Source organism: Perna viridis, chromosome 2 (genome assembly GCF_037379345.1).
Source record: "Perna viridis isolate PV_CMFRI_1.1 ecotype Kerala chromosome 2, ASM3737934v1, whole genome shotgun sequence".
Classification (NCBI taxonomy): domain Eukaryota; kingdom Metazoa; phylum Mollusca; class Bivalvia; order Mytilida; family Mytilidae; genus Perna; species Perna viridis.
Window position 1 is genome coordinate 11,348,115 of NC_142446.1, and position 15,685 is coordinate 11,363,799.

At 34.4% G+C, this 15,685-nt stretch overlaps 1 protein-coding gene across 2 annotated transcripts in view; it reads right to left on the reverse strand.

Moving 5' to 3' along the window:
• Window positions 1-7,685, reverse strand: part of LOC148623629 (uncharacterized) — a 58,649-nt gene extending 50,964 nt beyond the window's left edge. Inside the window, exon 1 of one of the 2 annotated variants that reach the window (XM_088565582.1) lies at window positions 7,534-7,685. The gene's annotated coding sequence lies outside the window, so the exon portion shown is untranslated. Of the gene's footprint in view, window positions 1-7,314; window positions 7,420-7,533 lie in introns of those variants that run through there. The other variant, XM_088565583.1, reaches the window with a different exon arrangement.
• Between the last annotated feature and the right edge of the window lie 8,000 nt (window positions 7,686-15,685).

Genomic DNA, 15,685 nt, shown 5'->3' on the forward strand with positions numbered 1-15,685 from the left:
ATTACTTTTAAAACTATTTCTTCATTAATATTGTTAAAAAACAAGTTGTGATTGATATTTTTTATTTGAAAAGTCAGAAAAAGTTCTTTGCAAATATTTAATGCATTTCAGTATGGTAGAATATTGTCACTTTTTTGCTCGTACAACTTGGTTACCCTATATTTAAAAATCAAATATTTAAAAAAGTGCTTGTCACATTTCACTGAAACTTTGCAAATGCATTCAGTATGTGTGTAGGAAGATACCTGTATAGTTATTTATTTTTTCTAAGACAAAAAGTGACTGTTTAGGTTACAGACCACCAATTCAACCAATGAACATTTGGAACGTACGCAAAAATAGTCCTACGCAGAAATTACCCCTGTTCCTCATAGTGCTGTGAAAGAAGTTCTCATCTTATTTAAAAAATTTAAACAGTTTCTGAAAGGAAAAACATTTCTGTACATTTTATAGGTGCATTTTGCTTTTTGTGATGTGAAGCCTAATCTCCATAATGATTTTTAAATATACCCCTGTCTTGTGAAAACACTGGGATTTCCCATGCTATTTACAGACCCTTCACTTCCGGTGACCAGTACTGCACTGCAAGTCTGCTAACCCCACATGCCATTCTGAGGATTGTGAGCTGACATATGTAGAATCATGCTGATATATAGTCCTCTGCAGGTTAAAGTTAAGGTAAAGTCCAGAGAAGCCATTGAATATTGTGAAATTAGCATAGAAGCCTATGGAAAGTGGAATTAGTGGTTTTTAGCCTATTACCAAAGACAATCCCATTTAAGACGTCATGAAAACCAGTGGAAAAAAATAGGTGAAGTTTTGGCAAAAATCCACTTCTAATAAATATCCTTCGCCAAGTATGTGATAAACCAATAAATATTCAATACAAGTATTATTGGCACAGATTATAAAAGAGTTATTCAAATTTGAAAATATATTGTTGTATTTGATAGGAAAATTCACTGACATTTGTATCCTCCAGGCTTATGTCACAAATATGTTCTAATCACTTTATAATATGTTTTCATAGCACACTGTAAACTAAACTACCTTATCTAACATTAAGTGTTCATTGGGAAATAAAAACTATTGTGTAATCTCTCAAGTTTGTAGTACATGTACATGTAACAAACACTGAGTTCGATAATGTCTGATGTTCTCAAGAGAAAGATTTACATTACAGTGCTACAAGAAGGAAGGATAGTATCATGCTGGTGAATTTGTCCTAAGCAGCTATGCATCATTCCAAATTAACAATACACATAAATGGAAATGTATCATTATTAATAATGAAACACCCAAAATAAGAATAACGAAAAAAATCTCTTAAAATTGTAAAGAAAAAAGAATAAAATGTGAAGTGGCAAGTAAGTGCAGGGTTTATGGAAATGATAATAATATTTTAGTAGATTCGGAGGAAGTCACAGATCACATACATGTATAATTCCCTATGCACATTCACAACTCATAGACAAATGTACTCAGGATCATTGACACCTTATTCATTTCCACAGTTAACCAAAATTTCATATTCAATAATAATAATAATAATACTTTATTTCAAGAGGGTAACACACAACTAATCTACCCTGAGGCCCTCACACAAAAACAAAAATATAAGGTTAATTTCAATGCCACAAAATGAGAACTAGTAAATAATACATAAATGCATGCCAACAAAGTTACCATTTTACATTATAGTACATTTTGTACATGTAAATACAGTTGGGTTATTCTTTTGCCTGTTGCTCCATTAGGAAGATTTTTAATTTCTACTTAAAACGACTTACTCGTTTTACACTTCTTATTTCATGTGGGAGGGTAATTCACGGGTCACATACATATGTTTATGCTATTTATTTTTGTTATATGTAAATATGAATATAAAAATATGCATGTCATCTATCTACTAAGTCACCACTTGTTATATATATTTGGGTTGTAAAAGACAGGAGTCACAGGACTGGGAAATCTAATAGCTCTGTGCTATTGCTGAAAACAAATTTGTAGAATGCACACACCCAATGATAACTGAATAGTAATTTTTTTCCAAAAAACTGAACTTTCTATTCTATGGAATCTATAAGCATGTTCATCTATAGAACATGACGAGTTGTGAGATCCTCTATTGAAGTCTTGACTAAAGAAGAATAAAATCCATAATAAATTGACCAATTTTAAAGTAAGCATTGGAAAATATGATGTAAACACACTGAAATCTTTGATTTGATAGAACTATCAAATAAATGACCCAGATTGAATGATATACATCACTGATTTGTCCATATCCCCTAAGATGATTTTTTTAAATGGGAACTATTCATCATGATTTGCAAAGTTCACATGATCTGTTAAGGTAATTGGAATATTCCAATATTAAGGTTTAATTGATAAATCAATTTTTGTTTATGGTTTGTTATTATTGCAATTTTGAAGGAAACATCACTTTAATAATTGAGTCCTTCCACAAACCAGCTAGGATTGAAACTCATTCCTGCCTGATAATTTCTGACATTATGTCAAAGATGGTAACAAAACCAATTAAATCTATAAGATACCTGTCCACTGCTGTCTCTATAAACACATGGAACTGCCCATTGGTAAATCAATCTTACTGCCTAGTGTGAATTAGTCAGATCTAACCCTTTTCAAGTCACAATATAGATTTTAACATCATAAAAATATAAATCTCCTTGAACCAATTCCATACACCTAGATAATTATTATTAATCATAGCCCAGGAAACAACAGACCAGATCAAATCAACTCAGATATTATTACTGACATTGCCCTAAGGACAAATCAGATACGGCTAATCACCACGGTTACAGCACAGCAGCTCAGTCTGACTACTAGGGAACAAAATGTAACAATAGCCAGTGGCACACCTATTATATATATGTACATGTGTGCAAAAACTCGACTGCATGCACAAAATAAATAGCATTAAAAAAATAAATGGAAAATGATTATGAAAATGAATTTGAAATACTAGAAAAACTGTGAGCAATACTCACTAACCTGATACCCCCACTCCCCTTTTAAACTCCATTTTGATTTGGATCAAAATCTAAAATGGGGGGGTGTACAATGGGAACATACATAACATACAAACATGTAATAAAAATTCTGTTAAAATTCCATTCAATTCCATTCAGTGGTATAAGAGGAGTAATGGATGAGAGATGGATCCCCCTATTAAAGTCCCCATACTCACAAAGTCCAAGCTTTACTATGTGAAACCCCAAATTGATTCAGATTTAATTCTTAAGTAGGAGGCGCACAATAAGATAATAAAATAAAGATGCACAATGGGAACATGTAATAAACTAGAGGCTCAAGAGAGCCTGAATCGCACACCTTGTTAACAATTTGCTTATTTGGAAACTTGAGGAATGAGACAGGCTAAGTTAAAATCAACTGAATTGTCAAATGCAGGAAATGCTTTTAATAGCATTTTTATTCCCTGAACCAGAGCTTTCCTAAAGCAACAGTTTTTGAATTATTTAAAAAAAACTGTCTTCCGACCCCTATGTTCTGTTTTTAGTATGAGCAGCCATATCTTATTCTCTTCACAGATTAAAAACGGTAGCAGGTCAATTCGTCCCCATACTTTTCCATCTCCAAGTTGTTCCATCCCCAGTCAATCTGTTCCCTCTAATAATTATATTGTATAAATCAATATGGACATAAAAGTTCATGTAATATACCAAAACTTTTTTCTTTACATCCAATTAAATTCACGACTACAGTCATCACATTTTCAAGGTAGGTATCTAAATTGGAGAAACTATAAAGTTTTGTATATTTATTCAGAGATAAAGACATGCTTTGCAGGCTGTTTCATTTACACATGTACATGTTCACAAAAATTGGATCGCCACCAAATCATTAAAAATCACAAGTCATTTTGCGCACAATACACTAAAGAACCAACATGCTTATTTTCATTAAATGATCTTAAATGGTTTTAGAGAAGATTTTCAAAGTTGTACATGTGGAAAATATTTTTTTTTAAATTGTTTCAAAAGCTGTAACTCCTACATCAGTAGACGAATCATTTTGAAAATTTCAGCATTGGCCCATCTCATGATGCTCAACATTATTAACTCCCAGCCAGAATTTTGCTAAAGGCAATGGTTTTTGAGTTATATGCAAATAACTGCCTTCTGCCCTATGTTTTATTTTTAGTATCAGCAGCCATGTTTTTTTCGAAAATCAAAAACAACAAATATGCCAACTTTCATTGAATTCTGTGCAATGGTTTTAGAGAAGAAGATTTTCAAAGTTGCAAGTGAAAAATGCCCAAAAAACTGTTTCAGAGGCCGTAACTCCTACATCAGTCTAGGAATTGTTTGGATTTCAGCACAGGCCCAGAATTTTGCTGAAGGCAATGGTTTTTGAGTTATTTGCAAAAAACTGCCTTCTGACCCCTATGTTATATTTGTGTAATTGATACTGGTTAGTGAAATCAAATCAGTTCAAATTGGCTTATCATTACACAACAACTTTCTATAATGGTTATATACTACCTCTGATAGATTACTGTTGTATTGTATGGGGTGGATGTAGTAATGTGAATTTGAATGAAATATTGAAACTACAGAAGAGAGCAGCTAGATTGATACTAGATGTTGACCATATGTCACCCTCTGCCCCATTATTCAGATAACTTGGTATCATGAATGTTGACCATATGATTAAATATCATAAATATTTGCTTATGCATAAAATAGTTTAAGGTCTAGCTCCAAAATATCTTATAGATAAATTTATATCTTATAGATAATATCTTATAGATAATTATAAATCACACTTACTTAATCAGAAGTGAAAAACCTGAAATGTTTATAGTCCCAAAACCCAAAATTGAACTTTACAGAAAATCTTTTCAATATTCCGGTTCAATTTTATGGAATGAAATACCCAGTACATTATGTAATATTTCAAAGACGAATTGCTTTAAACATAAAATCAAGCATTATTTGAGTGACAAGTGATTTGTATATAAACCAATACAGCTATGTCTATGTATTTTATAACAATAATACATTATTTTTATTAACCAACTACCCAAAAAGTTATCCAACATAATTACATGTATGATATGCAAACCAATAATTTATTACACCTGGCAAGCCTACTGTAATGTCTAAAACAAAAGAGCATAATATATCTTCAATTGCATATTTGTATATCTAAAATGTGCTTTCAGAATTGTGTTTTTTTTTTCTTTGATCACCAGAACTAAAAGCAGCAGAAACACACAAAAATCTTCCGTTTTATACAAAAGGATATTTAAGACTGATTAATGCAAATTAACCTATATGTTCTTGCTAAAACATGAAAACAACTATTCTACAAATCATCTACTTGAGTTGGTTAATAAAATTGTCAATAAATATGTAATTTCATATTGGCCCTGTTATAAGCTTCAGTCAATCATATTGGCCTTGACAGCCGTATAGGCCCTCAGCAATGCCTCGGGCCAATACGACCGCCTCGACCAATATGACAGACCTCAAACCTATAACAGGACCAATATGAAATTACATATTTATTAACACATTTGTATTAGTTACTTTTGTTTTGTTTGTTTGTTTTGTTTTTTTTTCTAGTACTATTTTGTCATGTTTGTAAACAGACTTATGTGTATATAATTTCTGACTCCATTTGTGTTGCACAAGGGCCTCGCCCTGTGCAGGTCCGGGTGTCAAAAGAATAGGCCTGCAGCAATGCTAAGCTTGTCATAAAAGGCGACTAAATAGTGCTCAGAACCCTAGCCGGAGGCAATTGGGATATGTGCTCCAGGTGGTAGAATGGGGTACCCCTGGCTTGTTACATACTGGGGTTGTCAGGCTATAAAACGGAAAACCTGACCGCAAACCATAGTGGTGCACTGTGTTGGGAAAGATGCCACGTTCCTCGCACGTTAAAGAACCCTACTGTGGTATTCTCCAAGAGTAGGAACCATAGGGCTCCGCCACAGGAGGCTAAATTGCCCGACCCTACCCTTCTCTCCCTATTTCCAGTGGCAATCAAAATTTGTCGACCACATTATCCTTGTGTCCCATCCCATTTTTCATTTCATCATCATTTCATCCATTTCATGTTCATCGCCTGAATATAGCTGAAATATTGCTGCTCGGGCGTTAAACCCCAACAATCCATCAATCAATCATGAGGGCCTCCAGGAAGATTAGTTCTTGTACACTAACTGTGTTACCCTCTCAAAATAAAGTGTTACTATTATTATTATTTCATGATAAGCATGGTAGTTATGCCAAACCCCAACTCCCCATGCATATTCATTATTTTGAACTGTAGAAGCGCATGCAGTCTGGGTGATATAAAAAAGAATTGATATCAGTTTTAGGGAGACTTGGTTAGATATTATTTTAGGGATTTTACAAGATATATTTAAAAGTGAATTTTTATTATGTCAGAGCTGATGCTATATGTTAATTGAATATCATATACTGTGTAGTCACATTTATACTTAGATTTAGTGAATAATAGAATAATAGAGCTGTATCTTGTGTTTACTTTTTATTATTTAAACTGCAAATAATTAATTGGATTTCAATACGTGCAGTACAAATCTAAAACCTATGTTTTGTTTTAGTAACAGCAGCCATGTTTTTTCACACATATTTGTGCACAATACTCTAAGGAAAAATCATGCCAAGTTTATATCCTGTCAGTCTAGTAATTTCTGAGTAGATTTTCGAAAATTTGTCTGAAATAACTACTATGACAAAGGACGAGGACAGATGCCAAGTGATGACATAGGCTGACTTGGCCTTTGGCAAGGTGAGTTAAAAACCTCATTCAATTCCATCCATTGGTATACGAGGAGTAATGGATGGAAGATGGGTTAACCCCCCCCCCCCCTCCAGTGTAACAGAAGTACTGACAGATGGACAGAATGACTGACGGATGGACAGACACGATATATATATATGTATACCCCCCCCCCCCCACACACACACACACACACAGTGACACACTTTGGTATGATAATGACAAGGTTTTTATCCTGGTGCATCTCCCTCACCCCCTTCTTTGCATGTCGTCTGACACAAATACGGTTTTTAAGTCTCTTCATTTGTTTACAATGGATTACTAAACTTGACGGGGAATTTGTGTAAGTGCGTGTACAAATGTACATACAGTAATTTACAATACAATTTCATTGAAATAAAAGTACATGAATACGTTTCAAAACAAATAATGATACATTAAGGTCAGTCGGTCCCTACAATGATCCCCCGAATAATCCTTATACCGTTTAACTTCATACAAAAAACCTACGTATGCACAAATGATCATATCACTCAAGATAATTCAGGTCGTTCTTTCAATTTCCGCCATCAGTTGGGGATGACCTGCATGGTAAATTTGAACAATCCTTCAATTCGATTGGTTTGTACGTCATAAGCAAAAAATAGTACGGGAAATACCTATAGCAGATGCCCATACAACCTCAGAAAACAGCACAGAAATGTGTACTATTATATACAGTGTACATACCTCAGTGCTTATTCCCAACAACGAATGTCGAAACGAATTGCCCGTCAGTAGTTCCCGTCTTGAAACATGTCTTTCAAGATTATTACCGTCTCAGTCGTCCTCTGAGACGTTCTCACCTGGACTGTTTTAGATATCCAGGTAAAATACTTTTTAAATCATGACATAGTATGCTTGAGCAGCGTCCCGAAACAGGCTGAAATATCGATGTACTAGTTGGAAATTCAGTAGGGACATAAAATAATTGAATTAAAAGAGAACAATCCAAACATTTACAGAGAAATCATATTTTATTGTATAGTTCACTGATACATATAAAAATAGAAATAGCTTCAATATACGGTGACTCCAAGGGGTGTTTTACCCAACGAATTGTTGGAAAATTGTGTTAATTGACAGGACTATACTTTTTTCTGGATCCCTTCTTCTGGAACCACCACTGAACTACATGCGCATTCCCTTATAAATGCTGGAGAAACAAAAAAGCTATGCATATTCTATATATTTTATTTGTTAATACAAAGTCGAAATTCAATTATATGGATATATATGGAATGAAATAAAGAAATTAGAGATAAAAAAAGTTTCAGGGAGTGAGATATAAAATTTTCAACAAATGATAAAACATGGGAAAATGCCAAAAGGACAAAAAAGTCTCTATAGGTGAATCTATTATATCATTGAAACAAAGGGCTGGTCCATTCAGAAACAAGGGTGTGGTAATCTGGGGCAGACCATATCAATTAAATTTTCCTGAAAGGAGCCGCTTAATTCCTTTTTACAAATGTCCTGGATCTGGCGCTGCGGACAACTAAAATGCTGAATGTACATGTGTTCCTGTCCTTATTGTTTTAAAAGTCTTCATATGACAAATTTTGAAATTACCACGTGCTATCTCGGAATTATTGCATACAGAGGACCCATTGACTCTGTGGTCTAACGGTGGTGGGGTGGGAGAAGCTCCCGTGATTTCCTGATTTCCGAATATAATCAAAGTAACCTTTCGTACATAAGATGGTTTGGCCCTTCGTCCCTCTTTAGACCCACCTTGCGGGAAAATGCATGAACTGGGCGTGTAGTACCACTCGCCAAAATAACATATGACTGAACTCCGTTATTTTTGGGAATCGGATTTTGAGGCCCTGGCTATATTCGTACAACGTTAGCATATATATATATATATATATATATATATATATATATATATATATATATATATATATATATATATATATATATATATATATATATATATATATATATATATATATATATATATATATATATATATATATATATATAGTTTGGTCATTATTTTTTCCCTTTTCATCGACATCTAAGAGTACGTCAACATAGTATTTGAATGTCCTTTATCGCAATTTCTTTGGACTAGATTCGGTGTATAAAATCCTCTAAACTAGGATTGTTTAAAGACAAAACGTTGCCTATAAAACGGAAACGGATTTGACCAAATGATCTACATTTTTTAATAGATCAGCTATAAAAAAAATCAGCCTTATAAGAGTGAAGGAATAGGTCAGTGACGGTAGCGGAACACAATTTGTTCCAATTGTAATGCTGACAATATGTTGAAAAGTACGTGCGACACACTCGACAAATATGTTGTCGATTAAAAATCCACTATTTTGATCACATCTTCTTCGGTATATATAGAAGATTATTTGGAAACATTTTTACAAATTATGGCGAATCTCTACCAATTACTATACGTATGTTTCATCTTATTTAGAGTAACAACGGTGAATCTTTTGGATCGGGATGAGAAATAGTAGTATAACATATGTCATGATGCTATTATATTCCGATAATAATCTAGCGTTGAAAGCTTCTAGCAGACCTTTCGATTTGTTTAGGATACACATTGAATTGATACTTCATGTACTACGAGAATAACATGCAAGTGTCGCGGGTGAAAGACTGGAGACCATCTTTGTCAGCTATCAAGGTTTGAAGAATTGTTTGTATGAATTCTTGTGAAGTTTTTGGTATCTAATACAAGGGCGGGATATTTCGTAGGAAGACCGAAAGGATAGAACTGATGTATAGTTTCCAACTACATGTATTTCTTCTTTAGAGAGTATATAGTAGCAGCACAAGTCTTTTTTTCTACTGGTATTGTCTACTTTTTAAGTCGCTAAATTGTTAGCAACTTCTTGCACTCGTAATTTGTGTACTTAAATTAATATTCATATATCATTTGCATAAATATGTAGTTTAACGCCACTAAATGCTGCATACCCTCGCCGTGTTCACCACCATAGCGTAGCTTCATACGAGACGGAAATGTCCCTCTTAAGTTTTATACACGTGTGTCCTACGTGTGTTTCGTGCTTGTACGAGAACGGGAGCTTTACATGAAATGATCAGTTAGCTTTGAACATTACACAGTTTCCGATTCAGACACTGAGGCTCGTTACAAGACTATATAGGTCATATACATTAGCACACCCCGATATTTATTAATATTCATTGCCAGCTGCTTAATCAGGTTCATAATCTGGTTCACTGGTCAATATCATAAGCGACCCAAATTAAGATCGCCGCCACAATGTACCTATGATATGTAGATATCATATCATACACATATCAATGTACGTGTTTTTTTAGCTTGTATTAGAATGGGAAGTTTAAATTAAAAGATAATGATAGGTTAGCATTGAATTTATGTAATATTACCCAGTTTCCGATTTAAACACAGGCGTTCGTTAAAGGTTATATATATTATCAGGACACCGATATCTATATATTATAGCCTTTCGGGTCATAACGGTTACGAAAGAGTTCGCAATAATATCAAGGGAACCAAGATTTTAGCGGAAGTCACCCGATTTCAGAGCATATCGCATTTGTACTATTTCGGCTGTTGAAAGTAATCACTATGCCAAAATCAGTGACAGTGAATATTTGACGATTAGCGACTTTGAAGACTTCAGTCTTTGATATGCATATACATTGTAGTATATATTTATTTGTCAAACTTAACCTTGGTTACGACCAAAAAAACTTATATAAAGAAAAAAGGTTACAAGGGGCAGGCAAGGAGTACACTCCCTGTCCCTGTTTAACAAAAAGGTAACATAACCCCCGAAACCACTCTGATCTATCACCCACTGTATCGTGTATTTTTATAAAGTTACCGCCTCGTGATATCGGAAGGCCGGAGATGACATATAAAAATGAGACTTTGCTTATAGACAATGGTATAGGAATTTCGATAATGCATTTCTCAGGAATGGTATTAGTCCGTGGTCCGGTGATATTGCTTTTTGTAATAATAATTCTATTTGGCTATTTTGCCATATGTTATAGAGCTGTAGGTGATTCAGGGCCTTAGAAGTGCATGGCGAGTGTTTCCTGCACCAGACATAATGTTGAAACTGTATTCGAAGGCTTTGGTGTTTATGTTTATGTACGTGTTTCTGGAAATAAGTGCCCAGAAGCTAAGCGCGTTTACATGACACAAAGGTGTCAGTGCGATAACTTGTAGGACTTGAGCTATATAGCTTATCAACTTAGAAATAAAGCTAGTAAAGAGGGATATATATGTAAGGGCATGCATTATTTCAATGATTGTGGCTTAAATTTGAATTATTTGACAGACAGTTTAGTTCAATCATGCAGTATGTTGGATGTTTTGTATTAATTCATCTAGGTGTTCCATGTAAACCATCATCGAACCTGAATATTTAACAAACTAGTGCACTGCATCCTACGATGCATCGCGAATTTTGTTGAGTGTTTATTAAATGTCCTTCGTAATCAGAATGATGAATCAAAAAAAAAAAATCAAAGAGCTCAATATCAACCATTTACGACAATAGAGATACGTTTGAATTCGATTCCTGTACTTTCCTTTTATCCCTGCTTTTATCCCATATTTTTGCAATTTGACGATTATTTGAGGCGTAAAAAATGCAAGCGATCGATATCAATTGGATAAGTATATGAATACTTTGATTTTAAGTATTGGAAGACTTATTTGAATATTCAGGTATATCCAGGGACCATATACTAATAATAATGTGAAGTCCCTGGTCTGAGTATCTATCTATAATTGACATCTATTGATATTGAAATTAATTTAAGTGACATAGTTTGTCATGGATTTTTGTTTATATTTACATCAAATATTCAAATAGCTGCTCCAACATCAAAACAGACAAATTAAATCAAAATATATAATGACTAATGGAAATTTCTTATGTTTTGAAAATATTTTTCAGAGTTCGTGTGCACAATAGCAAAGGAAATGCGGTTAAAAAATATCATTTTGACAAAAATGATTTAATTAGATTTTTTCCAAGAGTAATAAAATCTTACGGACTATATGATACGCTTCAAGCATAGGGCTTGCTCCCACTATTAAATATGCAGCTTGACTAGTATATGAGTGGTGTTATACACAAGTCGGGCTGCATATCTGATAGTGGGAGCAAGCCCCTGCGTTTCAAGATTAAAGACCTCACAACTATCACCCACTCTGGCAGCCAATCAAGGTCTTCTTGCTCTCGCTTTATTTATTTTTTTGTATATAGTCCCCTACAGCATTCATTAGAATTTTAAAAGTTATTATATCTTATTGAACGTGGTTCCCGGTATTTGATACCTTTAGCAAGGACTACAAAGAGATTCGTTTTCTAAGATGCCGAAATCTCTCGTAATGACGTGAACCGGAAGGACCATTAATATTGTGACGATAATTTACCCTTGACGTCCCCAATCGAGGTTCTGCAATGTCCTTTTGTAACTGAAAATAAGGTTATACTAGTTGGGATTACAATTAGTGTAAAATCTTTAAAAAAGGAGAATTTTAGTGATTTTTTTTTTTGGGGGGGGGGGGTTGATATGGGTATACACATTTTGCCTTAAAACTTAAAAAATCCGAAGAGTGACCTTAGCGTCTTGATATCCCTAGGGGGATTTTACACTAACTTTTCTAACTAAGTAGCCCACAGTACTATTCGACAGATTAATTAGGTAGTCCTCAAATTATTTTGCAGTCCTGTCCTTAGGACTAATAAAATTTTGTTAAGAATGAATTAATATAGCCCAAAGGACTACCAATTAAAATTTCAAGGAAGTCCTCTCTCAAATTAAGTAGGCACAGAACTACCGGACCACTGTTAGTGTTAAACCCTGCTAAAAAACTAAGACATTGGGCTAAATGGGGATACCTATGACTTATGATTTATTTCGTATCCTTTGTAGTTTTTACTTTTAAATTGTATTATTTCATCTTGAACTTACGCACCTTGCCCATAAATTTCAAGACTTATCTTGAAGCTCTCGTCTTTGTTTACCTAATTTTTATTGTATTTAGTTCTTTTTATTTTCACCTATTTCTTCTGCGTTGTTTTTGACTACTGATTTGACCGGTTTTGACTGGTGGCAAATTTACGCTGACCATCAACTGATGTATCCGTCATATAATTTGTCTAAATTAAAAGAACTGACAGTCGATAAAGCAATTTCATTACAATAAATCCCCAGAACATCTGGACTTTGATCAGCCAATGAGAATCGGAGGGTAAAAAAAACGCGAAATATGAGGGCAGTATTTTTGCCCTGGACCAGTGGGCCATGTCAGAAACTCTCTTAGGAATAAGACGTGTCTTAGGACATATCTTTTTCCAAAGTCATATCAACAAAATTATCATAACTTAAGATACGTCTTAAATTTGTCTTGAAGTTAAGATACCTCAATAGGTGTCCTTATATGATCTTAGGATACTCATAATAGTTAGTAATAACACTAGATACTGTGTTAAACAAAATGTTGCCTTATTCTACTTAACTTCAGTCAATAAAATTTGAATTATACTTTCCGAAAAATCTGGGTCCCTTCCCTTACTACTCATGATTCGTGCATTACGTGTTTAACGACATGGGAAATTAAAAGGTAATGATATCGAGCGGACATCTGCTCGAATCTTTTATGTGCATCAAAACTATTGCTTCTAATTAACCATAAGTAAGTATTAGTGTATATATATATCAAAGGCACTAATTTCATTAGTATTAATGATATTATTTTTTTAGCAATTTATCCATGCTTTATGTATCTTATAAATTTGATATATACCACCTTTTTCTGTATATTCAGCATTCAATTTTTAATAATTACCCGACATTAAATCATATTTAAGCATAACATTATGTTAAAACCGTCTTAAGAGATCATAGTAAGGATCATCCTAAGACATATCCTAGTAAGACTATCCTAATTTTATTCATAAGACATGGCTTAAGGAGGTAGACCTAGGGAAAGGAACATAACTCTTGAATCAGTGATGTGTTTGTATCATATTCAATTTCACCAACGCCTATCAAGATTTCATTTGAAAGGGAACGAGATCAATCCAAGTTATTTTGATGCTTACATGAGATTGATGTCAAATGCTGAATACAAACGTACCACTGATTTGTTAGAGTTGTGTCCCTTCCTTAGGTCTACCTCCTTGAGGCATATTTAAGGATGCTTTCATTGACATGGCCCCTCGTCAGTTATGGTAAAAACTGTTGTACTGGTAAACAGAACTATCAAAACCTATTGGATTACGAAGTTAAAATGTCACACTTGATTTACTATAGAAAATAAAGACTGAAGAACAATAATTCACTTTATGAAACATTGTTGATTTAACTGATATCACAAGGTGTGAATTTCACCTGCATGGAATTGCTTCGTTGCTTTTGTTGTGATCTCTCATTGGTTCTGCCTTAGTAAAGGATGTCAAGGCACTGTATTGTCGTACACCCTTACTGAATTTTACTCACTTGAGTATGAGGAAGAGTAATCAAAGGAACCAAGGTTCTAGCGGTAATCAAAAGAATGTAATCCTGGGACAAAGACCAGATATGGAAAACAGACATACACAACTAAGAACATAAAGCAACCAAAATAATATATACAAAGTAACAAAAGCAAATGTTCAACTCGGACTCCACTAAATACTGGGAGCATGGATCAGGTGCACTGGTAGGATAAGCGTCCTCTGCTTTTCTAGAAACACCCGCGGTAGATGGCGACCATAAAACTTCTTTAGTGATAACTTCAAACTTGTAGCAACATAACCATGTTCCAGAAGCCTACTTGTTAGAAGTCTAACGCGGTACAAAAAGTCTGCATAGTTTCGGCGGAAATGCGTCTCAAAAGGTCTCTTACCAAATTCTTTTTTAGATATCAGTCCTTGGTTAAAAAAAATACCTAGTTTCTTCTAAAAATGAGTAATGATTGGTTTTTTTTTTTTTTTTTTTTTTTTTTGTAAATGTACTTTCAGCCTATGTGACCGCTGATTTACCGATTATGACGCAGTAGTATGTTTACAAATGTTATTTATCCACCACTATCACGCCGCAATTGAAGAGGGAGGTTAATCGCTGTAAAACCTAGATTTGACCCATCATTTCGTTTGATATGCCTGTATCAGGTCAGGACCATTTCTGTACTAGCTGCTCCGGTGGTGTAATATCTATTTTGCCAGATTTATTTTGGACTTGACTTGATTATAGATCGGATTAGTGTTCGGTAACTTTGTTGTTATTACAATGTGATGATGCCGCTTACATTTCCGATGGACTCAATGTCCTTCCCAGTTGATTATATTTGTCTAGTGTGGTGGACGTGTTTTCAGCATACGATCGCATTCAAATAAGAACAAATCGTGCTCCGCTACTCGCTGACCTATTCTTTCACTCTTACGAGGCTGACTTTATATATAGCTGATCTTATCCAAAAGAAAGAACATCATTTAGCCAGACCCTTTGATCTCAGTTTCCGCTATATACCGTGATGACGTATTGTCTTTCACCAATCATAGGTTAGGGATTGTATATATCGCATTTAACCGCTTCGGAGGTGTCAGAGTAGCGTGCTTGCCTTCTGGGTTCGATCCCCGGGCGTGTCACACCAAGGACTTCAAACTTTTCTGCGAAGCACTCGGTATGATGGTTGGTTCGTAGTCAGAATTATCTGTCCGAGTGGGATGGCGTGCCTACCTGCGGACTGTTGCTTCTTTGAGCTAGAACAATAATGATCCGACCAGACTCGGATTTGCACAATACTTTTCCAAGTATACAAGACTGCACCTGCATACATTGCGATGGAGTTGTCTTTCTTTGTCCGTCTGTTTAC